At 43.6% G+C, this 20,335-nt stretch overlaps 1 protein-coding gene across 1 annotated transcript in view; it reads left to right on the forward strand.

Annotated features, from left to right (window-relative positions):
- RAB31 (RAB31, member RAS oncogene family) overlaps positions 1 to 20,335 on the forward strand; it is a 190,912-nt gene that overhangs the window by 164,224 nt on the left and 6,353 nt on the right. The window lies entirely within an intron of this gene.

Here is a 20,335-nt window from a genome sequence, read left to right on the forward strand (position 1 = left end):
ATTTATTGAGTGATTACTGTGTGCAGAGCACTGTACTAAACGCTTGGGAAGTACAAGTCGGCAACATTAGCACTTCGAACAGTGGTAGTGCTTAGAACAGTGCTTGGCACATAGTAAGTACTTAACAAATGCCATAATTATTATTATATAGAGACAGTCCCTACCCAACAGTGGTGTGAGGGCAGGAAGCCCGTGGTTCTGGGCTTCCAAAGGTTGCTTAGCCAGCCAGAGAGGCCTGATGCGCTTACTGTGTGCAGAGCACTGGACTAGACACCTGATCTGCTCCTCCTCCCCTCCCCATTGCCTCTACTCCCTCCCTCTGCTCTACCCCCTTCTCCACCCCACAGCACTGGTGCATATTTGTACATGCTCAATAAATACGATTGAATGAATGAATGAATATTTTTTCTATTTATTTTATTTTGTCAATATGTTTTATTTTGTTCTCTGTCTCCCCCTTCTTGACTGTGAGCCCACTGTTGGGTAGGGACCGTCTCTATATGTTGCCAACTTGTACTTCCCAAGCGCTTAGTACAGTGCTCTGCACGCAGTAAGCGCTCAATAAATACGATTGAGTGCTTAGTACAGTGCTCTGCACACAGTAAGCGCTCAATAAATACGATTGAATGAATGAATGAATATTTATTCTATTTATTTTATTTTGTCAATATGTTTTGTTTTGTTCTCTGTCTCCCCCTTCCAGACTGTGAGCCCACTGTTGGGTAGGGACCGTCTCTATATGTTGCCAACTTGTACTTCCCAAGCGCTTAGTACAGTGCTGTGCACACAGTAAGCGCTCAATAAATACGATTGAATGAATGAATGAATGATGCTAGAAGTCTGAAAGACGCTTGCTAATGGAAGGGTAATCAGAGGGGGATTTAAGCTGCAGCTGTGTGCTCTTCAGTCTCTCTACCCTCCAGATGGCCAAGGAAAACCACCTGTAACCCTCTTTGGAGCTGAGATTATCTATACCTACTTTATTGTACTGTGCTCTCCGTAGCACTCAGTACAGTGCTCTGCCCCGAGTAAGCACTCAATAAATACCATTGATGGATTGATCACTTCCCCCTGTGACATCCAGGGACCCCACTCCCAACCTGCCCAGGGCATGCAGGGTCACACGGGATTTAAGCTGCAACAGTGGGAGGCCTCTGAAAGTTTTGGAACTTCGGGAAGCTTGATTGTGACCGGACTTTCAGTGAACAGGGTGGCAGCACCCAGAGGTTCCTACACCACCAGATTTGTTGGACTCTGTCCTTCATCTTATATGTTGTTTTGACTTTGTATTATTCCACTTTTCCCGTTGTATCTGCTGCCAAATCTTTCCCCACCCGATTCTTAGGTCGTGAGCCCCTGGATCTCAGGGACCAGGTTTAAGTCTCACTTATGTATTTTTACCCAGAATTTTCTACAGTGCTCTGCACACAGTAAGCGCTTAATAATTACATATCTGTAATTTATTTATATTAATGTCTGTCTACCCTTCTAGGCGGTAAGCTCACTGTGGGCAGGGAATTTGTCTATTTATTGTTATATTGTACTCTCCCAAGTGCTTAGTACAGTGCTCTGCACAGTCTTTAAGACTGTGAGCCCACTGTTGGGTAGGGACTGTCTCTATATGTTGCCAACTTGTACTTCCCAAGCACTTAGTACAATGCTCTGCACACAGTAAGCGCTCAATAAATATGATTGATGATAGTAAACACTCAAAAAGTATGAGTGAATGAATGAAATACTATAATACATTATTTATATTAATGTCTGTTTCCCCCTTTAGACTGTAAGCTCAATGTGGGCAGGGAACGTGTCTACCAACTCTGTTATATTGCACTCTCCCAAGTGCTTAGTACAATACTCTGCACACAGTAAGTGCTCAATAAATGCTATTGATTGATTGATTGATGAATGTCATTACTACAACTACTACCACCATAGGATGTGCTGTCTTCCCCTACCCCTTGACCTATACCCTTTCTCCTTTCCTCCTACTCCTCTAGGCTTCACCCTCCTCTCTGTCACTGTTCCCAAACTCTGGTGCAAATTGAGGTAGAACAAACGAGCATGCATTCCCAGAAATGGAAGTTAGAGTAATAATAATAATAATTGTGGTATTTGTTAAGCTCTCACTATGTGCCAAGCACTGTACTAAGTGCTGGGGTAAATACAAGATAATTGGGTTGGGACACAATCCCTTTCCCAAATAGGGCTCACAGTCTTCATCCCCATTTTACAGATGAGGTAACAGAGGCATAGAGAAGTAAAATGACTTGCCCACACAGCAGACAAACGGCGGAGCCGGGATTAGAACGCAGTTCCTTCTGGTTCCCAGACCTATGCTCTTTCCACTATGCCACGCTTCTCAGGAGGGAGACACCCAAAGATGGCTAAATATATGTATTTTTAGCATATTCTATCTTGTTCTTTATCCTGCTGAAAAGCCTTAGGGAGAGATCATCACTGGAGGAAATAGAGGGTTATCTTTGATGGGGCATGTTTTTGCCCCAAATCCTCCAGCTTGCCTTCCTTTGGTCACTGCTATCATTATCAGCATTATCGTCATCGTCACCACTACCACCTTCATCTTCCGATTCTCAGTACCATATTATCTCCAAGCCAGTCACTTTACTTCTTGGGTGATCTCTGAGCATATTTTTGTTCTGCCATTACCTTCACTTGTCCCTTAAATTGGAGTATTGAGCACCAGAAAAGTGGCAACTCTCCAAGGCCCAACTTTCCAGGAGGAAAGTTAATGGAGCACTAGACTGACACTTGCAATTTTTGGCTGCATGATTACCTGGCCAGTTGGTTGTGGTTGACTTACTGCTTCAGTCAATCAATAAATAATATTTATTGAGCTCTTTTACTCTGTGCAAAGCACTATATTCTAAGTGCTTGGGAAAATGCAGTACAATTGAGTTGGTAGACATGATCCCTGCCCACAAGGAGCTTACTTATAAAGGGAAACTGCCCCAGTTCCAGTTTTTTTTATTTTTTTATGGTATTTGTTAAGCACTTACTATGTGCCAGGGACTGTACTAAGTGCTGGAGCAGATATAAGCTATTCAGGTTGGACACAGTCCCGCATAGGGCTAACAGTCTTAATCCCCATTTTACAGATGAGGTAACTGAGGCATAGAGAAGTGGAAGTGACTTGTCCAAGTCACAAAGTAGACAAGTGTCAGAGGCAGGATTAGAACTCAGGTCCTACCGACTCCCAGGCCCCTGATCTAGCCACCAGGTCATGCTGCTTCTCATCTGTGAAAAGGTGGTTTAACTCCTTTTCTCCCTCATAATAATAATAATAATAATAATGGCATTTATTAAGCGTTTACTATGTGCAGAGCACTGTTCTAAGTGCTGGGGGGATACAAGGTGATCAGGTTTTCCCACATGGGGCTCACAGTCTTCATCCCCATTTTACAGATGAGGTCACTGAGGCTCATAGAAGTGAAGTGACTTGCCCAAGGTCACACAGCAGACATGTGTCAGAGTCGGGATTCGAACCCATGACCTCTGACTCCAAAGCCCAGGCTCTTTCCACTGAGCCACGCTGCTTCTCTAGCATACTGAAGCTATGAGTCCAATATGGGACAGAGACTGGGGGGTTACAAGGTGATCAGGTTGTCCCACGGGGGGCTCACAGTCTTCATCCCCATTTTACAGATGAGGGAACTGAGGCCCAGAGAAGTGAAGTGACTTGCCCAAAGTCACACAGCTGACAGTTGGCAGAGCCGGGATTCGAACCCACGACCTCTGACTCCAACCTCATTAACTTATAACTACCCCAGTGCTTAGAACAGCACTTGACACATAATAAGTGCTTAATAAATATACTACTACTACTAATAATAATAATAATAGACTGTGAGCCCACTGTTGGGTAGGGACCATCTCTATATGTTGCCAACTTGTACTTCCCAAGCACTTAGTACAGTGCTCTGCACACAGTAAGCGCTCAATAAATACGATTGATTGAATGAATGAATGAATGAATGAATGAATAATAAAGTGGCTACTTTCCTCCTCACTTCTATCTCCCTTTCTGAGTTACACTTGTGGTTCCCCTCTGCTGAATTTGTCTGGGGCTGGCTTCTGGAGCCAATCAATCCACAGAGCAAGTCCAGCTTCCTTCAAATCACCACTGGTCACCCCGTCCTAGTAACCATCACCCCTTTTGGAGATAATAATAATAATAATGATAGCATTTATTAAGCGCTTACTATATGCAAAGCACTGTTCTAAGCACTGGGGGGTTACAAGGTGATCAGGTCCCATGGGGGGCTCACAGTCTTCATCCCCATTTTACAGATGAGGGAACTGAGGCCCAGAGAAGTGAAGTGACTTGCCCAAAGTCACACAGCTGACAGTTGGCGGAGCCGGGATTCGAACCCATGACCTCTGACTCCAAAGCCCGGGCTCTTTCCACTGAGCCACGCCCAGAGGCAGAGAAACAGCCCATTGAGCAGGCCTCAGCCACTAAAGCTCCAGGTTCCTGCTAGAAGCCCCTGTTGGAGGGAAAACTCATTTCAAAGAACTCTTTGTGGAACTGCAATCTTGATTTCCCTCACCTTGCAGCAAGAATTTCCTTTTGCCTTAAAGGTGGATAAAAGAGGATAATCCAGCCCAGACCAGCGCACCTTAGGAGTGCTGTTATTGTATTTGGGGGTCATCTTGAGGAGTGAAAAGAAGGATTCTGTTCACTAAATCCTACTCACTCCTTCTTAGACTGTAAGCCCCATGTGGACAGGTAAGGTATCCAACCTGTTGATTTTGTATCCACCCTACATAGTATGTGCTTAACAAATACCATTATTATAATTATCATTTATTGTTATTATTATTATTATGGTATTTGTTAAGCACTTATTATGTGCCAAGCATTGTTCTAAGCGCAGGGGTAGATACAAGGTAATCAGGTTGTCCCATGTGGAGCTCACAGTCTTAATCCCCATTTTACAGATGAGATAACTGAGGCATAGAGAAGTTAAGTGGCTTGCCCAAGGTCACACAGCAGACAAGTGGCCCCTGTCCATATTTCCCTGTCTCCCCATTTTCAAATCCAAGGATTTTGATTCTGGATTCTGTCCCTGAAAGCATATTTCTGAAAATCACCCAGGGATCAAAAAATCAATTGTATTTATTGAGCTGTAGCTACGTGCAGAGCACGGCACTAAGCTCTTGGAACAGAATTAGTAGACGTATTTCCTATCCATAACAAGCTTACAGTCTAGAGACGGAGACAGACGTTAATGCGAATAAGTAATTTATAACGTAGAATTTATAGATGTATGCATAAGTTTAGTGGAGTTGGGGGTGGGGAAAAATCAACTGTGCAATATCAAACTGCACAGATGTAAGTGCATAGGTGATGCAGAAGGGAGAGTGAGCTGGGGAAAAGAGGACTTAATTGGGGAAGGCCTTTTGAAGGAGATGTGACTTTAGTAATGCTTTGAAGGAGAAAAGAGCAGTAGTCTGGCAAACTAGTCAAGAAGCTAGTGGAAACAGCACGGGCCTGAGATTCAGTGGACTTGAATACTAATCTCGGCTCTGCCTCTTGTCTGCTGGGTGATTTTGGCCAAGTCACTTGGCTGCTCTGTGCCTCAGTTACCTCATCTGTAAAATGGGCATTCAAGTTGTGAGCCCCAAGTGTTCAACCTGATTATCTTGTACCTACTCCAGCATTTAGAACAGCGCATGACACATAGTTAGCGCTTGACAGATACCATGAAAAAAATTAGCCTATGGGAACCTCAGTTAGCTGCAGTTGGTCAACTTGTCTTATGCTTGTCTTATGGATCAGAGTCATCTCTGATCCATAACAATGCCATTGACTCATCTCTCCCAGAACGCCCCACCTCCAACAGCAGTCGTTCTTGTAGTGATTCCTTAGAGTTTTCTTGGTAAAAATGAGGAACTGGTTAACCATTGCCTCCTTCCTTGCAAGGAATTTGAGTTTCTGCCCTTGACTCTTTTCCATGTCATTGCTGCCCAGCACAGGTGGTTTTTGAATTGTAGCAGATTCCACTTGCTAGCCACTGGCCAAGCTGGGAGTGGAATGGGTGTGCCACTGCTTGACTCTCCCTCCCATAGTCAAAACCGGTAGAGTACTGGAAACTCTCCAGGTATGACCCTGAGAATGGAGTTAGTCAACTGGAAGATATCAATTATCATCCCAGAATAACAGACAAACCTGAAGTCTCTGGGGTGTCTACCTCAGGGGAACTGTAGCCCTCCTCTAGCCCCCAAGTCATTAAAAAGGTAGTTTGAATTGTAGTTTTGAATTGACCATCCCCAAAGAGTAGTTGGAGATTGACCTTGCTAGAGGCTCTTTGGAAAAAGCTACATGGGCTGGTACTTCCCAAAACAGATTTTGTTTTGCATTCAACTCATTTCTGTTCGTTTTCATGGTCTCTGGGAATTGGGCCCCCAATTGGCAACCTATGTTTGTTTACTTTGGCTCCGGGGAAAACTCACTGGGGACAGGAATTCTGCCTTGGAATACCAATCTCCACATGAGAGAGTTGGAAAACGGCTTTTCCGTCTACATCCCCTTTGTTTCTTGAAAGCCGTACAGTTGAGTTCATTTCCTCTTCTCCCGTTCCCCACCCCTGGCTGCTGTCTTTGCTGATTGTTCACAGCCTGGAACCTCCTTGGGATGTGTTCACGTTGGCTGTAGAATTTCCGGGTGATAGATTTGTAGCTGTTTACTGAAGCATAGAATTCAGATTACTCCGGTAGTGCTGACTGTCTAATAAAGGACTGTGGATTTAGTGTGTCTGCATGGAGAATTCATTCAGACCTTCTTCAGCCTGAGCGATCTGTTCAAACCATCTTCGAACGAGAATTTGACTCGTTTCAAGAATTCATCTAGTTCTGCAGAGATGATTTATTGTTTGATGAGTAGTGGCTTAGACCACTTGGACAGATCATAGATTCCACAGGCATAGAAGTTTCATTTTTTTATGCAGGGCCTTGGGCCTGTGATTTGATTATTATTAAATAGTGGTCAGTCACTTACAAATGTAAATAAATTCCAATTCCTTGAAGCATTTTTTGCAGCCCCTTAGGTATCCAGGGTATCTGAGCCTGGGAGCTTATTCTTCAAATAAAAAAAGGCCCCATTAGAGAAAGCAAACATTTTCCAAAACATATAGTTACTTAGCACAAACAAGAATATTGAAAAATTCCTTCTTGTCTCCAGCCCATCCAGATAAGGAGTGTTACAAGTGGAAGGAATTTTCTACAGTGCTCAGCTCTGAGACAAAACATGAAGCAAGGCAGTTGGGCAATTGTCTGATCATTTACAGCCAACTACTCCCTCCTTTCTCTCAATTATTTCTACATTTCAGGCAGAGCAGGTTTTTCCCCTGAGTTACCTGGAAAAGTGTGGCTTCAGAGAGCTGCTGTCCTTTTTATTAATGGCATTTGTTAAGCGTTTTACTATGTGCCAGGCACTGTACTAAGCATCGGGGTAGAAAAATGATAATCAGACTGGATGAAGCCCATGTTCCTCTTGGGGCTCACAGTCTTAAAATGTGGAGGCCTTCCCAGACTGAGCCCCTTCCTTCCTCTTCCCCTCGTCCCCATTTCCATCCCCCCATCTTACCTCCTTCTCTTCCCCACAGCACCTGTATATATGTTTGTACATATTTATTACTCTATTTATTTATTCATTTTACTTGTACAGATCCATTCTATTTATTTTATTTTGTTAGTATGTCTGGTTTTGTTCTCTGTCTCCCCCTTTTAGACTGTGAGCCCACTGTTGGGTAGGAACTGTCTCTATATGTTGCCAACTTGTACTTCCCAAGCGCTTAGTACAGTGCTCTGCATACAGTAAGCACTCAATAAATACGATTGATTGATTGATTGATTGATTAAACCCATTTTACAGATGAAGTAACTGAGGCATGGAGAAGTGGCACCCAACTCACCCAACTCACCCAAGGTCACAGAGCAGAGAAGTGGCAGAGCTGGGATTAGAACTCAAGTCCTCTGACTCTCAGGCATGTCCTCTTTCCACTAGGTCATGCTGCTTCCTACCTCAGGAAGGAGTTTTTTCTATTTCCCTATCTTAAACTTTATATTGTATTCACTTTAAAAATATAAAATAAGTAATAGTATCTGACTTGTAGCATTATCGTTCCGTGGCTCAGTGGAAAGAGCACGGGCTTTGGAGTCAGAGGTCATGGGTTCAAATTCCGGCTCCGCCAATTGTCATCTGTGTGACTTTGGGCAAGTCACTTAAGTCCTCTGTGCCTCAGTTACCTCTTCTGTAAAATGGGGATTAAGATTGTGAGCCCCCCGTGGGACAACCTGATCACCTTGTAACCTCTCCAGCGCTTAGAACAGTGCTTTGCACATAGTAAGTGCTTAATAAATGCCATTATTATTATTATTATTATGTACATGTGTGCACACTCTCTCTCTCTCTCTCTCTTTCTCTCTCTCTCTCTCTCTCTCTCTCTCTCTCTCTCTCTCTCTCTCTCTCTCTCTCTTCTTTCTTTCCTCTCTCCCTCTCCACAATTGAAAGTTTTCCAGGAGAGGCTTCTGGGCCCTCTCCATGAGAGGAATGAAAAATCTAGGGGATTTCTAGAGACCTTCACTCATTCCCTTCCCTGTTTCTCATTTGCAGAGCAAGCCCTTTCATTCATTCATTCATTCAATCGTATTTATTGAACACTTGCTGTGTGCAGAGCACTGTACTAAGTGCTTGGGAAGTACAAGTTGGCAACATATACAGATGGTTCCTACCCAACAGCGGGCTCACAGTCTAGAAGGGGGAGACAGAGAACAAAACAAAACATATTAACAAAATAAAATAAATAGAATAGTAAATATATACAAGTAAAATAAATAGAGAAATAAATCTGTACAAACATATATATAGCTGTTGTGGGGAGGGGAAGGAGGTAGGGCGGAGGGATGGGGAGCGGGAGAGGAAGGAGGGGGCTGAGTCTGGGAAGGCCTCCTGGAGGAGGTGAGCTCTCAGTAGGACTTTGAAGGGAGGAAGAGAGCTAGCTTGACGGATGTGCGGAGGGAGGGCATTCCAGGCCAAGGGGAGGACGTGGGCCGGGGGTCGATGGCGGGACAGGCGAGAATGAGGCACGGTGAGGAGGTTAGCGGCAGAGGAGCAGAGGGTGTGGGCTGGGCTGTAGAAGGAGAGAAGGGAGGTGAGGTAGGAGGGGGCGAGGTGATGGACAGCCTTGAAGCCGAGAGTGAGGAGTTTTTGCTTGATTCATAGGTTGACAGGCAACCACTGGAGATTTTTGAGGAGGGGAGTAACATGCCCAGAGCATTTCTGCACAAAGATGATCCAGGCAGCAGCGTGAAGTATAGATTGAAGTGGGGAGGGACAGGAGGATAGGAGACCAGAGAGGAGGCTGATACAGTAACCCTTGTGCTAAAAATGGAACTAGAGAGGGTCATTCCCTCTGTTCCCAGAAACAATCTTCTAAAGACAAACTTGTTGGGAAGGAAAGATGCAAAAAACTATTAAGGATGAGTGCAAAAAATTAGAGGCTTAAAAAATAAAAAGCCTCTTGTAGGGTCAATCATACTGATGGAGGTGAAGGAAATTTCCCTCTGCTGTTTTTCCCAAAGTGATAATAAATCATAAATAAAGTGCCTAGCTCCTCAGTTCATGAGATAATCTGTTTGCTAACTGGAGTTGGTTTTGTAGCCCAAAGATGGAGGAAAAAATTCTCAAATGACAAATACACAGCAAATAACTTGAACTACTGTAGAATGGCTTTGGTTTCAGATTCCCTTAAGCTGTTTTCCAAGGCTGTTTTGGTTTACACAGTGTATTATCCTTTCAATTGCTTTGTCGGATTGCGGCGTTTTTAAAGGCCAGTGGGCCCCCTTAGACACAGGGTTTCTGTCCTCAAAAAAAAAAGTCATGGGATTTCTGATATCTTGGGCCAAGCCTGGCTTTCCAAGGTGGGCGGAAAGGGGAAGAAAAGAGAAGCCTCGGTCCTTGGAGCCAGAGGGAGGGGGAGGTTTGAACAGCTTGTTGGTGATGACAGGAAGACAAATGTAAAAAAAAAAAAAAAATCACTTCCCTCCTTCTATGTTTTCTCAGTATAAAGATGGTCTGTTTTTTAAGTGCTTATGATGTGCTAAGCACTGGTAGTAGGTTCAAAGTAATCAGATTGGACCCAATCTGTGTTCCACAAGGGGCTCACAGCCTAAGAGGGAGGCATTTTATCCTCATTTTCCAGATGAGGGAACTGAAGTACATGAAAGTACATAATAATAATAATGATGGAATTTGTTAAGCTCTTACTATGTGCCAAGCACTGTTCTAAGCACTGAAAGAAGTAGCGTCGTTTGTGGATAGACCACAGGCTCTGCCACTTGTCTATTGTGTGGCCTTGTGAGAAGCAGCATGGCCTAGTGGATAGAACATGGGGTTGGGAGTCACTGGTCTGCTGTGTAACCTTGGGCAAGTCACTTAACTTCTCTGTGCTCTGTTGCCTCATCTTTAAAATTCATTCATTCATTCAGTCGTATTTATTGAGTGCTTACTGTGTGCAGAGCACTGTACTGAGTTCTTGGAAAGTACAGTTCAGCAACAAATAGAGACAATCCCTGCCCACAGTGGGCTCACAGTCTGGTTGTGGGACATGTACTATGTCCAACCTGATTAACTTGTATCTACCCCAGCACTTACTACAGTGTCTGGCACACAGTAAGCACTTAAGAAATACCAGTAACAAAAAAGTCTCCAACAGAGCCAAATGAGTCCACATCTTTGCTTGTAGGTTCGAATTTGGACTGCCAGCAGACATACCATGTAACATACCAGAACATTTTGGCTTAGTGGAAGGAGCATGGGCTTGGGAATCAGAGGACATGGGTTCTAATCCTGACTCCACCACTTGTCGGCTGTATGACCTTGACCAAGCCACTTAACTTCTCTTTGCCTGTTACCTCATCGGTAAAATGAGGATTAAGATTGTGAGTCCCAAGTGGGACAATCTAATTACCTTGTATTTACACCAGTGCTTAGAACAGTGTGGCACATAGTAAGTGCTTAACACATACCATTATTATTATTATTATTATTTGGCAAAGAAGCCATGGAGATATAATAAAAATATTATGGCAATTTGTTAAACAGCATGGCTAAGAGAAGCAGCGTGGCTTAGTGGAAAGAGCACGGGCTTGGGAGTCAGAGGTCGTGGGTTCCAATCCCAACTCTGCCATTTAGCTGTGCAACATTGGGCAAGTCACTTGTCTTCTCTGTGCCTCAGCTACCTCATCTGTCAAGTGAGGATGGAGACTGTGAGCCCCACGTGGGACAACCTGATTACCTTGTATCTACCCCAGCCCTTAGAACAGTGCTTGGCACATAATAAGCGCTTAACAAATACCATCATTATTATTATTATTATTAGATATGTAACATTGTGATGCCCAGATCACCTGACTAAAATGCTGAAGCAACATTATTCACATGGCAGGACGAGGCTGGCGGGGGTGGGGAGGAGCACTGGGAGCTGGGAGAGAACAAGAAGTTTTCAAACCATCTGAGCAAGTCTGGAGTATCATCTATAAGTCTCCTGTCCTGCTGATATCTATACTCAGTAACAAGTCTTCCTGATTACCCGCCTTGGGTCATTTTTAGTAAGGTTTGGATTGTGAAATGGACCCGATTGTGAAACATTATAAATATTTTTATGGTTCAATTTTCCTGAAAGAAAGCAGATAGCCTTGAAATGGAGCAGGCAGGCCCTTAACTGTTTCTTCTGAAATTCCGTGAGGGACAGCACATGCATTTGAGTTCCAGCCCGGGACTTGGTAGCTAACAGATTCCAGTATAGAACAAAAATGAAAGGAAATCGCATGTTTAGTCACAGCTGTTAATTTTCTCTTCTTGGGTGGTGGGCCTTCAGCCACTTCCTGCGCATGCTCTGACTCTACACTGGCACTTTGTTTGCATTCCTCACTCGTCTTTAGTCATTTCTCAACATCACTCTCTTTCATTTTCCTGCATTTTGTTTTTGGGGCTTCCATATTTTTGCTTAGGGCAAACAGATAATAATAATAATAATAATAATAATGGCATTTGTTAAGCGCTTACTATGTGTAAAGCACTGTTGTAAGTGCTGGGGGGGATACAAGGTGATCAGGTTGTCCCATGTGGGGCTCACAGTCTCAATCCCCATTTTACAGGTGAGGTAACTGAAGCTCAGAGAAGTTGAGTGACTTGCCCAAGGTCACACAGCAGACATGTGGCGGAGCCGGGATTAGAACCCATGACCTCTGACTCCCAAGACCGTGCTCTTTCCACTGAGCCACGCTTGTTTTCCTTACTTGCTCTATATGTTCTCTAATATGCCTCAGGAGGTTTCAGTTCAATTTACATCTTTGCAGTTGGGCAAATACTCATGTCTATTTCTTTCCCTTTTTTCCCTCTATTTTTATGAACCAGTTGTGTTTAGTAAGTTTTCCAAGTCTTCCAGGGGTGGACAATATTCTACTCTTAGTCCAGAGAGGGAGGCTCTGAGCTGAACAAGTGTAGAGTTTGGCTGAAGAGGTTGAATGCACAGATTCATACAGTGAGGCATGGGGGTGCCTGGTAAGATGAGATTCTAAAATCGCATGAGTTAAATTACAACTCATCACTTCCCTTTTATCTAATTAAAATGGAAGCGGCATGGCCTAATGGATAGAGCACAGGCCCAGGAGACAGAAGGACCTTGGTTCTAATCCCGGCTCTGCCACTTGTCTGCTGTGTAACTTTGGACAAGTCACTTCACTTCTCTGTGCCTCAGTTATCTCATCTGTAAAATGGGGATTAAGACTGTGAGCCCGTTGTAGGACAGGGACTGTGTCCAACCCAATTATCTTGTATTCATTCATTCAATCATATTTATTGAGTGCTTACTGTGTGCAGAGCCCTGTACTAAGTGCTTGGGAAGTGCAAGTTGGCAACATATGGAGATGGTCCCTACCCAACAACGGGCTCACAGTCTAGAAGGGGGAGAAAGAAAACAATACAAAACAGGTAGACAGGTGTGAAAATCGTCAGAACAAATAGAATTATAGCTATAATGCACATCATTAACAAAATAAATATTCATTCATTCAGTCAGTCAGTCATATTTATTGAGCGCTTGCTGTGTGCAGAGCACTGTACTAAGTGCTTGGGAAGTACAAGTTGGCAACATATAGAGATGGTCCCTACCCAACAATGGGCTCACGGTCTAGAAGGGGGAGACAGACAACCAAACAAAACATATTAACAAAATAAAATAAATAGAATAGTAAATATGTACAAGTAAAATAAATAGAGTGATAAATCTGTACAAATGTATACAAGTGCTGTGGGGAGGTGAAGGAGGTAGGCTGGGGGGATGGGGAGGAGGAGAGGAAAAAGGGAGCTCAGTCTGGGAAGGCCTCCTGGAGGAGGTGAGCTCTCAGTAGGGCTTTGAAGGGAGGAAGAGAGCTAGCTTGGCGGATGTGCGGAGGGAGGGCATTCCAGGCCAGGGGGTGGACGTGGGCCGGGGGTCGATGGCGGGACAGACGAGAACGAGGAACAGTGAGGAGGTTAGCGGCAGTGGAGCAAAGAGTGTTGCTAATAAATGCACACATCCCCCCTACCCCAGCACTTAGTACAGTGCCTGGCACTTAGTAAGTGCTTAACAAATACTATTATTATAATTATTATTAATAATAATTACACTAGATATTAGCCACTTTTGCTTCATGGGTGAACACAAGGAGGCAGCAATGAAAGGGCCTATAGCTGCCAAAATAGTTCAAGGACAAAATTGATTTTGACATTTTTCCTACATGGGATCTGGTGTTTATTCTGCTTATGTTGTACTTACGTTAATTCCCTTCAGAGGAAACAGGCATTATAGCAAATCAATTTGCAGTCACCTAAAAGAGCAACAAAGACTAGGAAGCAACCAACTTGTGGAGAGCCAATCAAACCAGATTAATTTAAGCTCTTCTGCTGACAGAGTGCTGGGTGACTTAGATGAGGGAGAAGCAAGAGATGGGATCTAAATAGGCTTCAGTGAGGCAATTAATTCCATCCCACTTGGCATCCTTGCCGACAAGTTGGGGAAATGCTAAGGCAGGTGCCCAGGTGGCTCAGAGGCCAAACCCCCATGTCTCAGGGACAGAATAGACGGTGCGATGAATGGTGACACAGAGGCATCAGACCTTCTTTTCTGAGCCTCAGTTTTCTCATCTGTAAAATGTGGACTCAAAACATGTTCTCCCTCCTTCTTAGGCTGCGAGCCCTACATGGGGCAGGGACTGTATCCTACCTGATTAACTTGTATCTTCCCCAGTGCTTATTGACAAATACCACTATTATTATTATTACTACTACTACTATTACTACTATTGGCTCTGTTCAGTCTTTTAATTGACAATCTGCAAGAAAGAATTAAGATGACACTCATCAGATTTGTAAATGACACTGACAGGGGGGAGAGGGAGGGCTGGAGCTAATCATTTTGAAGACTGAAGTAGGATCCAGAGTGACTTAGCTAAACGGGATAATGGTCCTGCAGAAATGGAAGGAAATTTAAAATGGCTGGGACTAGAGTAAGTTTGCAGTTAGGTGCATTGATACATATTTATTACTCTATTTATTTATTTATTTATTTATTTTACTTGTACATATCTATCCTATTTATTTTATTTTGTTAGTATGTTTGGTTTTGTTCTCTGTCTCCCCCTTTTAGACTGTGAGCCCACTGTTGGGTAGGGACTGTCTCTATATGTTGCCAATTTGTACTTCCCAAGCGCTTAGTACAGTGCTCTGCACATAGTAAGCGCTCAATAAATACGATTGATGATGATGATGATTGATGGGCATATAACAAACATGATGAATACAGGAGGGGGAAAGGCTAGAGGTGGTATAATCCACTAAACTGTAAGCTTCTTGAGGGCAAGGATTTTGTCTTCTAACTCTAGCATATTCTCCCACAATCTTAGTACAGTGCTCTGTAGATCATAGGCACTCAAATAAGTGCAATTGATTGATATTCATTGATTGATTTATGGAGACCTGCAAAGCACAAATAAAATAGAAAACATTCTGGGAGTTATGGTTGGCCGGCACTGTGGTGTTATTAAAAAAAATAGGGAGGTCCTGGGATAGCGCACAAGAAAAAGTGTATAGAAGAGTCAGAAAGTACTCCTTTACATTAATCAGACCCCTTTGGAATGCTACATAGTCCATTATAGGGCCCTGCACTCTCAATCAATCCATCAGTGGCATTTATTGAACGCTTACGGGGTGCAGAGCACTGTACTAAACTCTTGGGAAAGTACAATATTTTCCCAAGTGCAGTACAATTAGTAGACATGATTCCTGCCCATAAGATGCTTATAGTCTCAAATGGAGATAGAAAAATGGGGTAGGGGTCTGCAAAGTGATTAAAGGGATGGAAATAGGCTCTATGATGAAAAATAAAAGGAAGTGGGTTGTTTAACTATGAGAAGAGAAAACTAAGGGTAGCAGGGACCAGGAGTGGAAAAAGGTAAACATCTGAAATTTATGAATTTATTTTAATGGCTATTTCCCCTTTTAGACTATAAGGTGCTTGTGGTCAGGAAACATGTCTACCAACTCTGCTGTACTGTAGCCTCCCAAGTGCTTATTACAGTGTTCTGCATACCCTAAGTGCTCAATAAATACCACTGACTGATTGATTGATTAGTGGCCTTCAAGTTAGAGAAGGGTGGAGGAAACTGGCTGTTCCTCTTCAAGTCACTGAGACCCAAACAGGAAGGAATTACCGTAAATTAAAACAGGAGGAATTTCAGCTGGACATACAGAAGAGTATCTTGACTCGGGATGAAAAGACACTGAAATGGGCTACAGATGGGGCTTGTGGAATGACCATCCTGGGGAATCTCTAAGAAAGGAACAAGGCATGCTCTGCCCTGAATGACTGGTCATTTATCAGCCTGTAGGTATATTAGAAGGCTAGATTGGATGGCCTCTTATTATCCTTATATTTACCAACTCTGTTCTATTGCAGTGTGGCCTACCGGAAAGAGCACAGGCCCGGAAGTCAGAAGGTCCTGGGTTCTAATCCTGGCTCCGCCACTTGTCTACTGTGTGATCTTGGGCAAATCACCTCACTTCCTGGTGCCTCAGTTACCTCATCTGTAAAATAGGGATTAAAACTGAGAGCCCCACATGGGACATGGACTGTGTACAACCTAACCTGTGTTCTCCAGTGGTTAGTACAGTGCTGTGCAAACAGTGAGTGCTCAATAAATACCATTGATTGATTGATTGATTAGTGAGTGCAAAACACTGTGCCATATGTGGGGGTCGCGGTTCCACCACTTGTCTGCTGTGTGGTCTTGGGCAAGTCAGTTAACTTCTCTGTGCCTCACTTCATCTGTAAAATGGGGATGAAGACTGTGAGCCCCATGCAGAGCAGGGACTGTGTCCAACCTGAATTCTTTGTATCCACCCCAGCACTTAGTAGAGTGCTTGGCACATAGTAAGCGCTTAACAAATACAATCATTAATATTATTATTATTGTAAGGAAAACAAATGAAAATATTGGGCCTGGAACATAAAAAGACTCACAATCTTAGTGGAAGAGAACATGTGTATCAGAAGAATATAATGCACACACAGTGGAAACCAGAAAGAAATGAGTAAGAAAAATACCAATAGTCAAAATGATGACAATAACGATGGGGATAATGAACATAGAAGGAGCCTTCTTTGTCCCCGCAAGTCTACTAGTTGCTAAAATGACCCAAATGGATTAGGAGGTGAAATAACCCAGTCTGGAGAAGAAAAATTCCTCTGTGTTCAAAGGAGCCAGTCTGTTGACCCTCATCAAATTATATGACCAGAAACTAGCACACATGTTTTTTACCCTATACATATGAAGTTCAAGACTTTAATTTCTTGGCCTTCAATCAATTTTATTTATTGAGAGCTTACTATGTGCATACCACTCTATTAAGTGCTTGAATTAGCACTTGAATACAACAGAATTAGCAACACTTTCCCTGCAGTATAAGGGAGCTTATAGTGAGCTTATAGTGTAGCTTTGTAAAAAAAAATTATTTTTTAAATTCAGTATTTTCTCAATCTGTAATTACTTAGATATGAGATCCAAAACTTTAAAGTGTAGCCTTCCTACTCAGTTCGCTCGCATGTAAAAAGCAACACACACACAAACAGACCAAAGTCACCTCAGAATCAAAATCATAAAAGCCCAGAAGTGAGCTAGAGCTGTCACCTGAAACTAAGGAGAGATTAGGACGAATAGGACATTTCTTCTAGTGGCTGTGCAAAATTAAAAAGAGAATTGTGCGATATAACAGATTTAGGCTCGAATACTACTACTACTACTGCTACTCATAATAATTATTCATTAAGTTCTTACTATGTATGAGACTCTACTAAGTGCTGGGGTGGATTCAAGCAAATCGACTGGACACAGTTCCTGTCCCGCATGGGGTTCACAGTCTTAATATCCCTGCCTGCCAATTGTCAGCTGTGTGACTTTGGGCAAGTCACTTAAGTTCTCTGGGCCTCAGTTCCCTCATCTGTAAAATGGGGATGAAGACTGTGAGCCTTCCCAAGCGCTTAGTACAGTGCTCTGCACATAGTAAGTGCTCAATAAATACGATTGATGATGATGATGATGAGTCCCCTGTGGGACAACCTGATCTCCTTGTAACATCCCCAGCGCTTAGAACAGTGCTCTGCACATAGTAAGCGCTTAATAAATGTCATTATTATTATTATTAATATCCAACAAACAGAGAATTTAAGTGACTTGCCTAAGGTCACCCCAGCAGGCAAGTTGTGGAGCCAGGACTAGAACCCAGATCCTTCATACTCCCAGGCCCATGCTCTATCCACGAGGCCATGCTGCTGGAAATGCTATATCTCTGCTCCCCTTGTTTAGCAAGGGCATGTCAAAGACTTAAAGGAATATGAACAATGGAAAGATTAACCTTAAGACCCTTATATGTGGGTTACTAGTTGGAACATCAGGGCCTGTGGAGGGAAAGTCTAGGAGGTTAGGTAACACTCCTAACCTGTAGTTTGGCTTTTCCAGAAGGGCAATCATCAAGATGAAATAAAATGGATTCATATCAGAATCATCATCATCATCAATCGTATTTATTGAGCGCTTACTATGTGCAGAGCACTGTACTAAGCGTATCAGAATGAGGGCCTTTGAAGGTTCCTGGCCCTTGTGGGAAGGCCAGGCATTGCCCATGGGAGCTTGAAGAGGGAGAAATGAGGCAGGGCATTTCAAAGCAGAGCAGAGACTCTGGCTCACCCTAATAATAATAATAATTACCATTATAATTACCATTATTATGATTATAACCGGGGCCGAGAGTCCGGCTCCCTCTGCTTGCAGTGAGGACAAGGGGACTCCGATCCCAGACCGGACTGGAGGTTATGTCCTGTCAGGTGAGAGAGCAGAGGGTAATAATAATAATAATAATGATGATGGCATTTATTAAGCACTTACTATCAATCAATCAATCATTCGTATTTATTGAGCGCTTACTGTGTGCAGAGCACTGTACTAAGCGCTTGGGAAGTACAAGTTGACAACATATAGAGACAGTCCCTACCCAACAGTGGGCTCACAGTCTAAAAGGGGGAGACAGAGAACAAAACCAAACGTACCAACAAAATAAAATAAATAGAATAGATATGTACAAGAAAAATAAATAGAGTAATAAATATGTACAAACATATAAATAAATAAAATAAATAAATGTTGGTATTTGTTAAGTGCTTACTATGTGCAAGGCACTGTTCTAAGCGCTGGGGTAGATACAAGGTAATCAGGTTGTCCCACGTGGGACTCACAGTCTTCATCCCCATTTTACAGATGAGGGAACTGAGGCCCAGGGAAGTGAAGTGACTTGCCCAAAGTCGCACAGCTGACAAGTGGCAGAGTTGGGATTTGAACCCACGACCTCTGACTCCAAAGCCCATGCTCTTTCCACTAGAGCCACGCTGCTTCTCCATATATATACATATATGCAGGTGCTGTGGGGAAGGGAAGGAGGTAAGATGGGGGGGGATGGAGAGTGCAAAGCACTGTTCTAAGCGCTGGGGAGGTTACAAGGCAATCAGGTTGTCCCACAGGGGGCTCACAGTCTTAATCCCCATTTTACAGATGAGGTAAGTGAGGCACAGAGAAGTGAAGTGATTTGCCCAAAGTCACACAGCTGACAGTTGGCGGAGCGGGATTTGAACCCCTGACCTCTGACTCCAAAGCCCGTGCTCTTTCCACTGAGCCATGCTGCTTCCCCTAGCAGCAGGGTAGCAGGAGCGTAGGGAGGCTTCCCCAGTCTCCGCCTCAGAGCGACCTCTGAGCCCCAGCTGGAGCCACGCCGGCTTGGGGGGAGAGCAGATGGCACTGCCGGTGTCAATCAATCAATCAATCGTATTTATTGAGCGCTTACTATGTGCAGAGCGCTTACTATGTGCAGAGCACAGGCCGGTGTCTGCCCTGGGCACACACATCCGCGACCCCAAAACACCGGGATGTCCCTGTTCCACCCAGCTCGGCCCAGCGTGAAAGGAAAAAAAAGTCTGCTTCGAAATTATTCAAACTAGAACAGGCACACTGCTATTTAAGCGTTCCTCAGCGGAAGGAGCCCGGGCTTTGGAGTCAGAGGTCAGGGGTTCAAATCCCGGCTCCGTCAACTGTCAGCTGTGTGACTTTGGGCAAGTCACTTCACTTCTCTGGGCCTCAGTTACCTCATCTGTAAAATGGGGATTAAGACTGTGAGCCTCCCGTGGGACATCCTGATCACCTTGTAACCTCCCCAGCGCTTAGAACAGTGCTTGGCACATAGTAAGTACTTAATAAATGCCATCATTATTATTATTATTATTATTGTACCGGTGCCCCATTCCGTGCTGTCCCAGCTTCTTGACTCTGGGAGTCACCATATAGTGCCTCTAATCATTCTCTAATCATCCCTTATCATCTAATCATCAGCGCTTGGAACAGTGCTTTGCACATAGTAAGCGCTTAACAAATGCCATTATTATTATTATTATTATTATCCCGGCTCTGCCGCTTGTCAGCTGTGTGACCTTGGGCAAGTCACTTAACTTATCTGTGCTTCAGTTACCTCATCTGTAAAATGGGGATTAAGATTGTGAGTCCCACATGGGACAACCTGATCACCTTGTATCCTCCCTAGTGCTTAGAACAGTGCTTTGCACATAGTAAGCGCTTAACAAATACCAAAATTATTATTATTATTATTATTATTATTATTCTGTTGCTACTCTTGAAGGCAGAACCCAAGGCTGGAGAAATCGTGGGTCTG

This window comes from Tachyglossus aculeatus, chromosome 5, assembly GCF_015852505.1.
Source record: "Tachyglossus aculeatus isolate mTacAcu1 chromosome 5, mTacAcu1.pri, whole genome shotgun sequence".
In the NCBI taxonomy this organism is placed as follows: domain Eukaryota; kingdom Metazoa; phylum Chordata; class Mammalia; order Monotremata; family Tachyglossidae; genus Tachyglossus; species Tachyglossus aculeatus.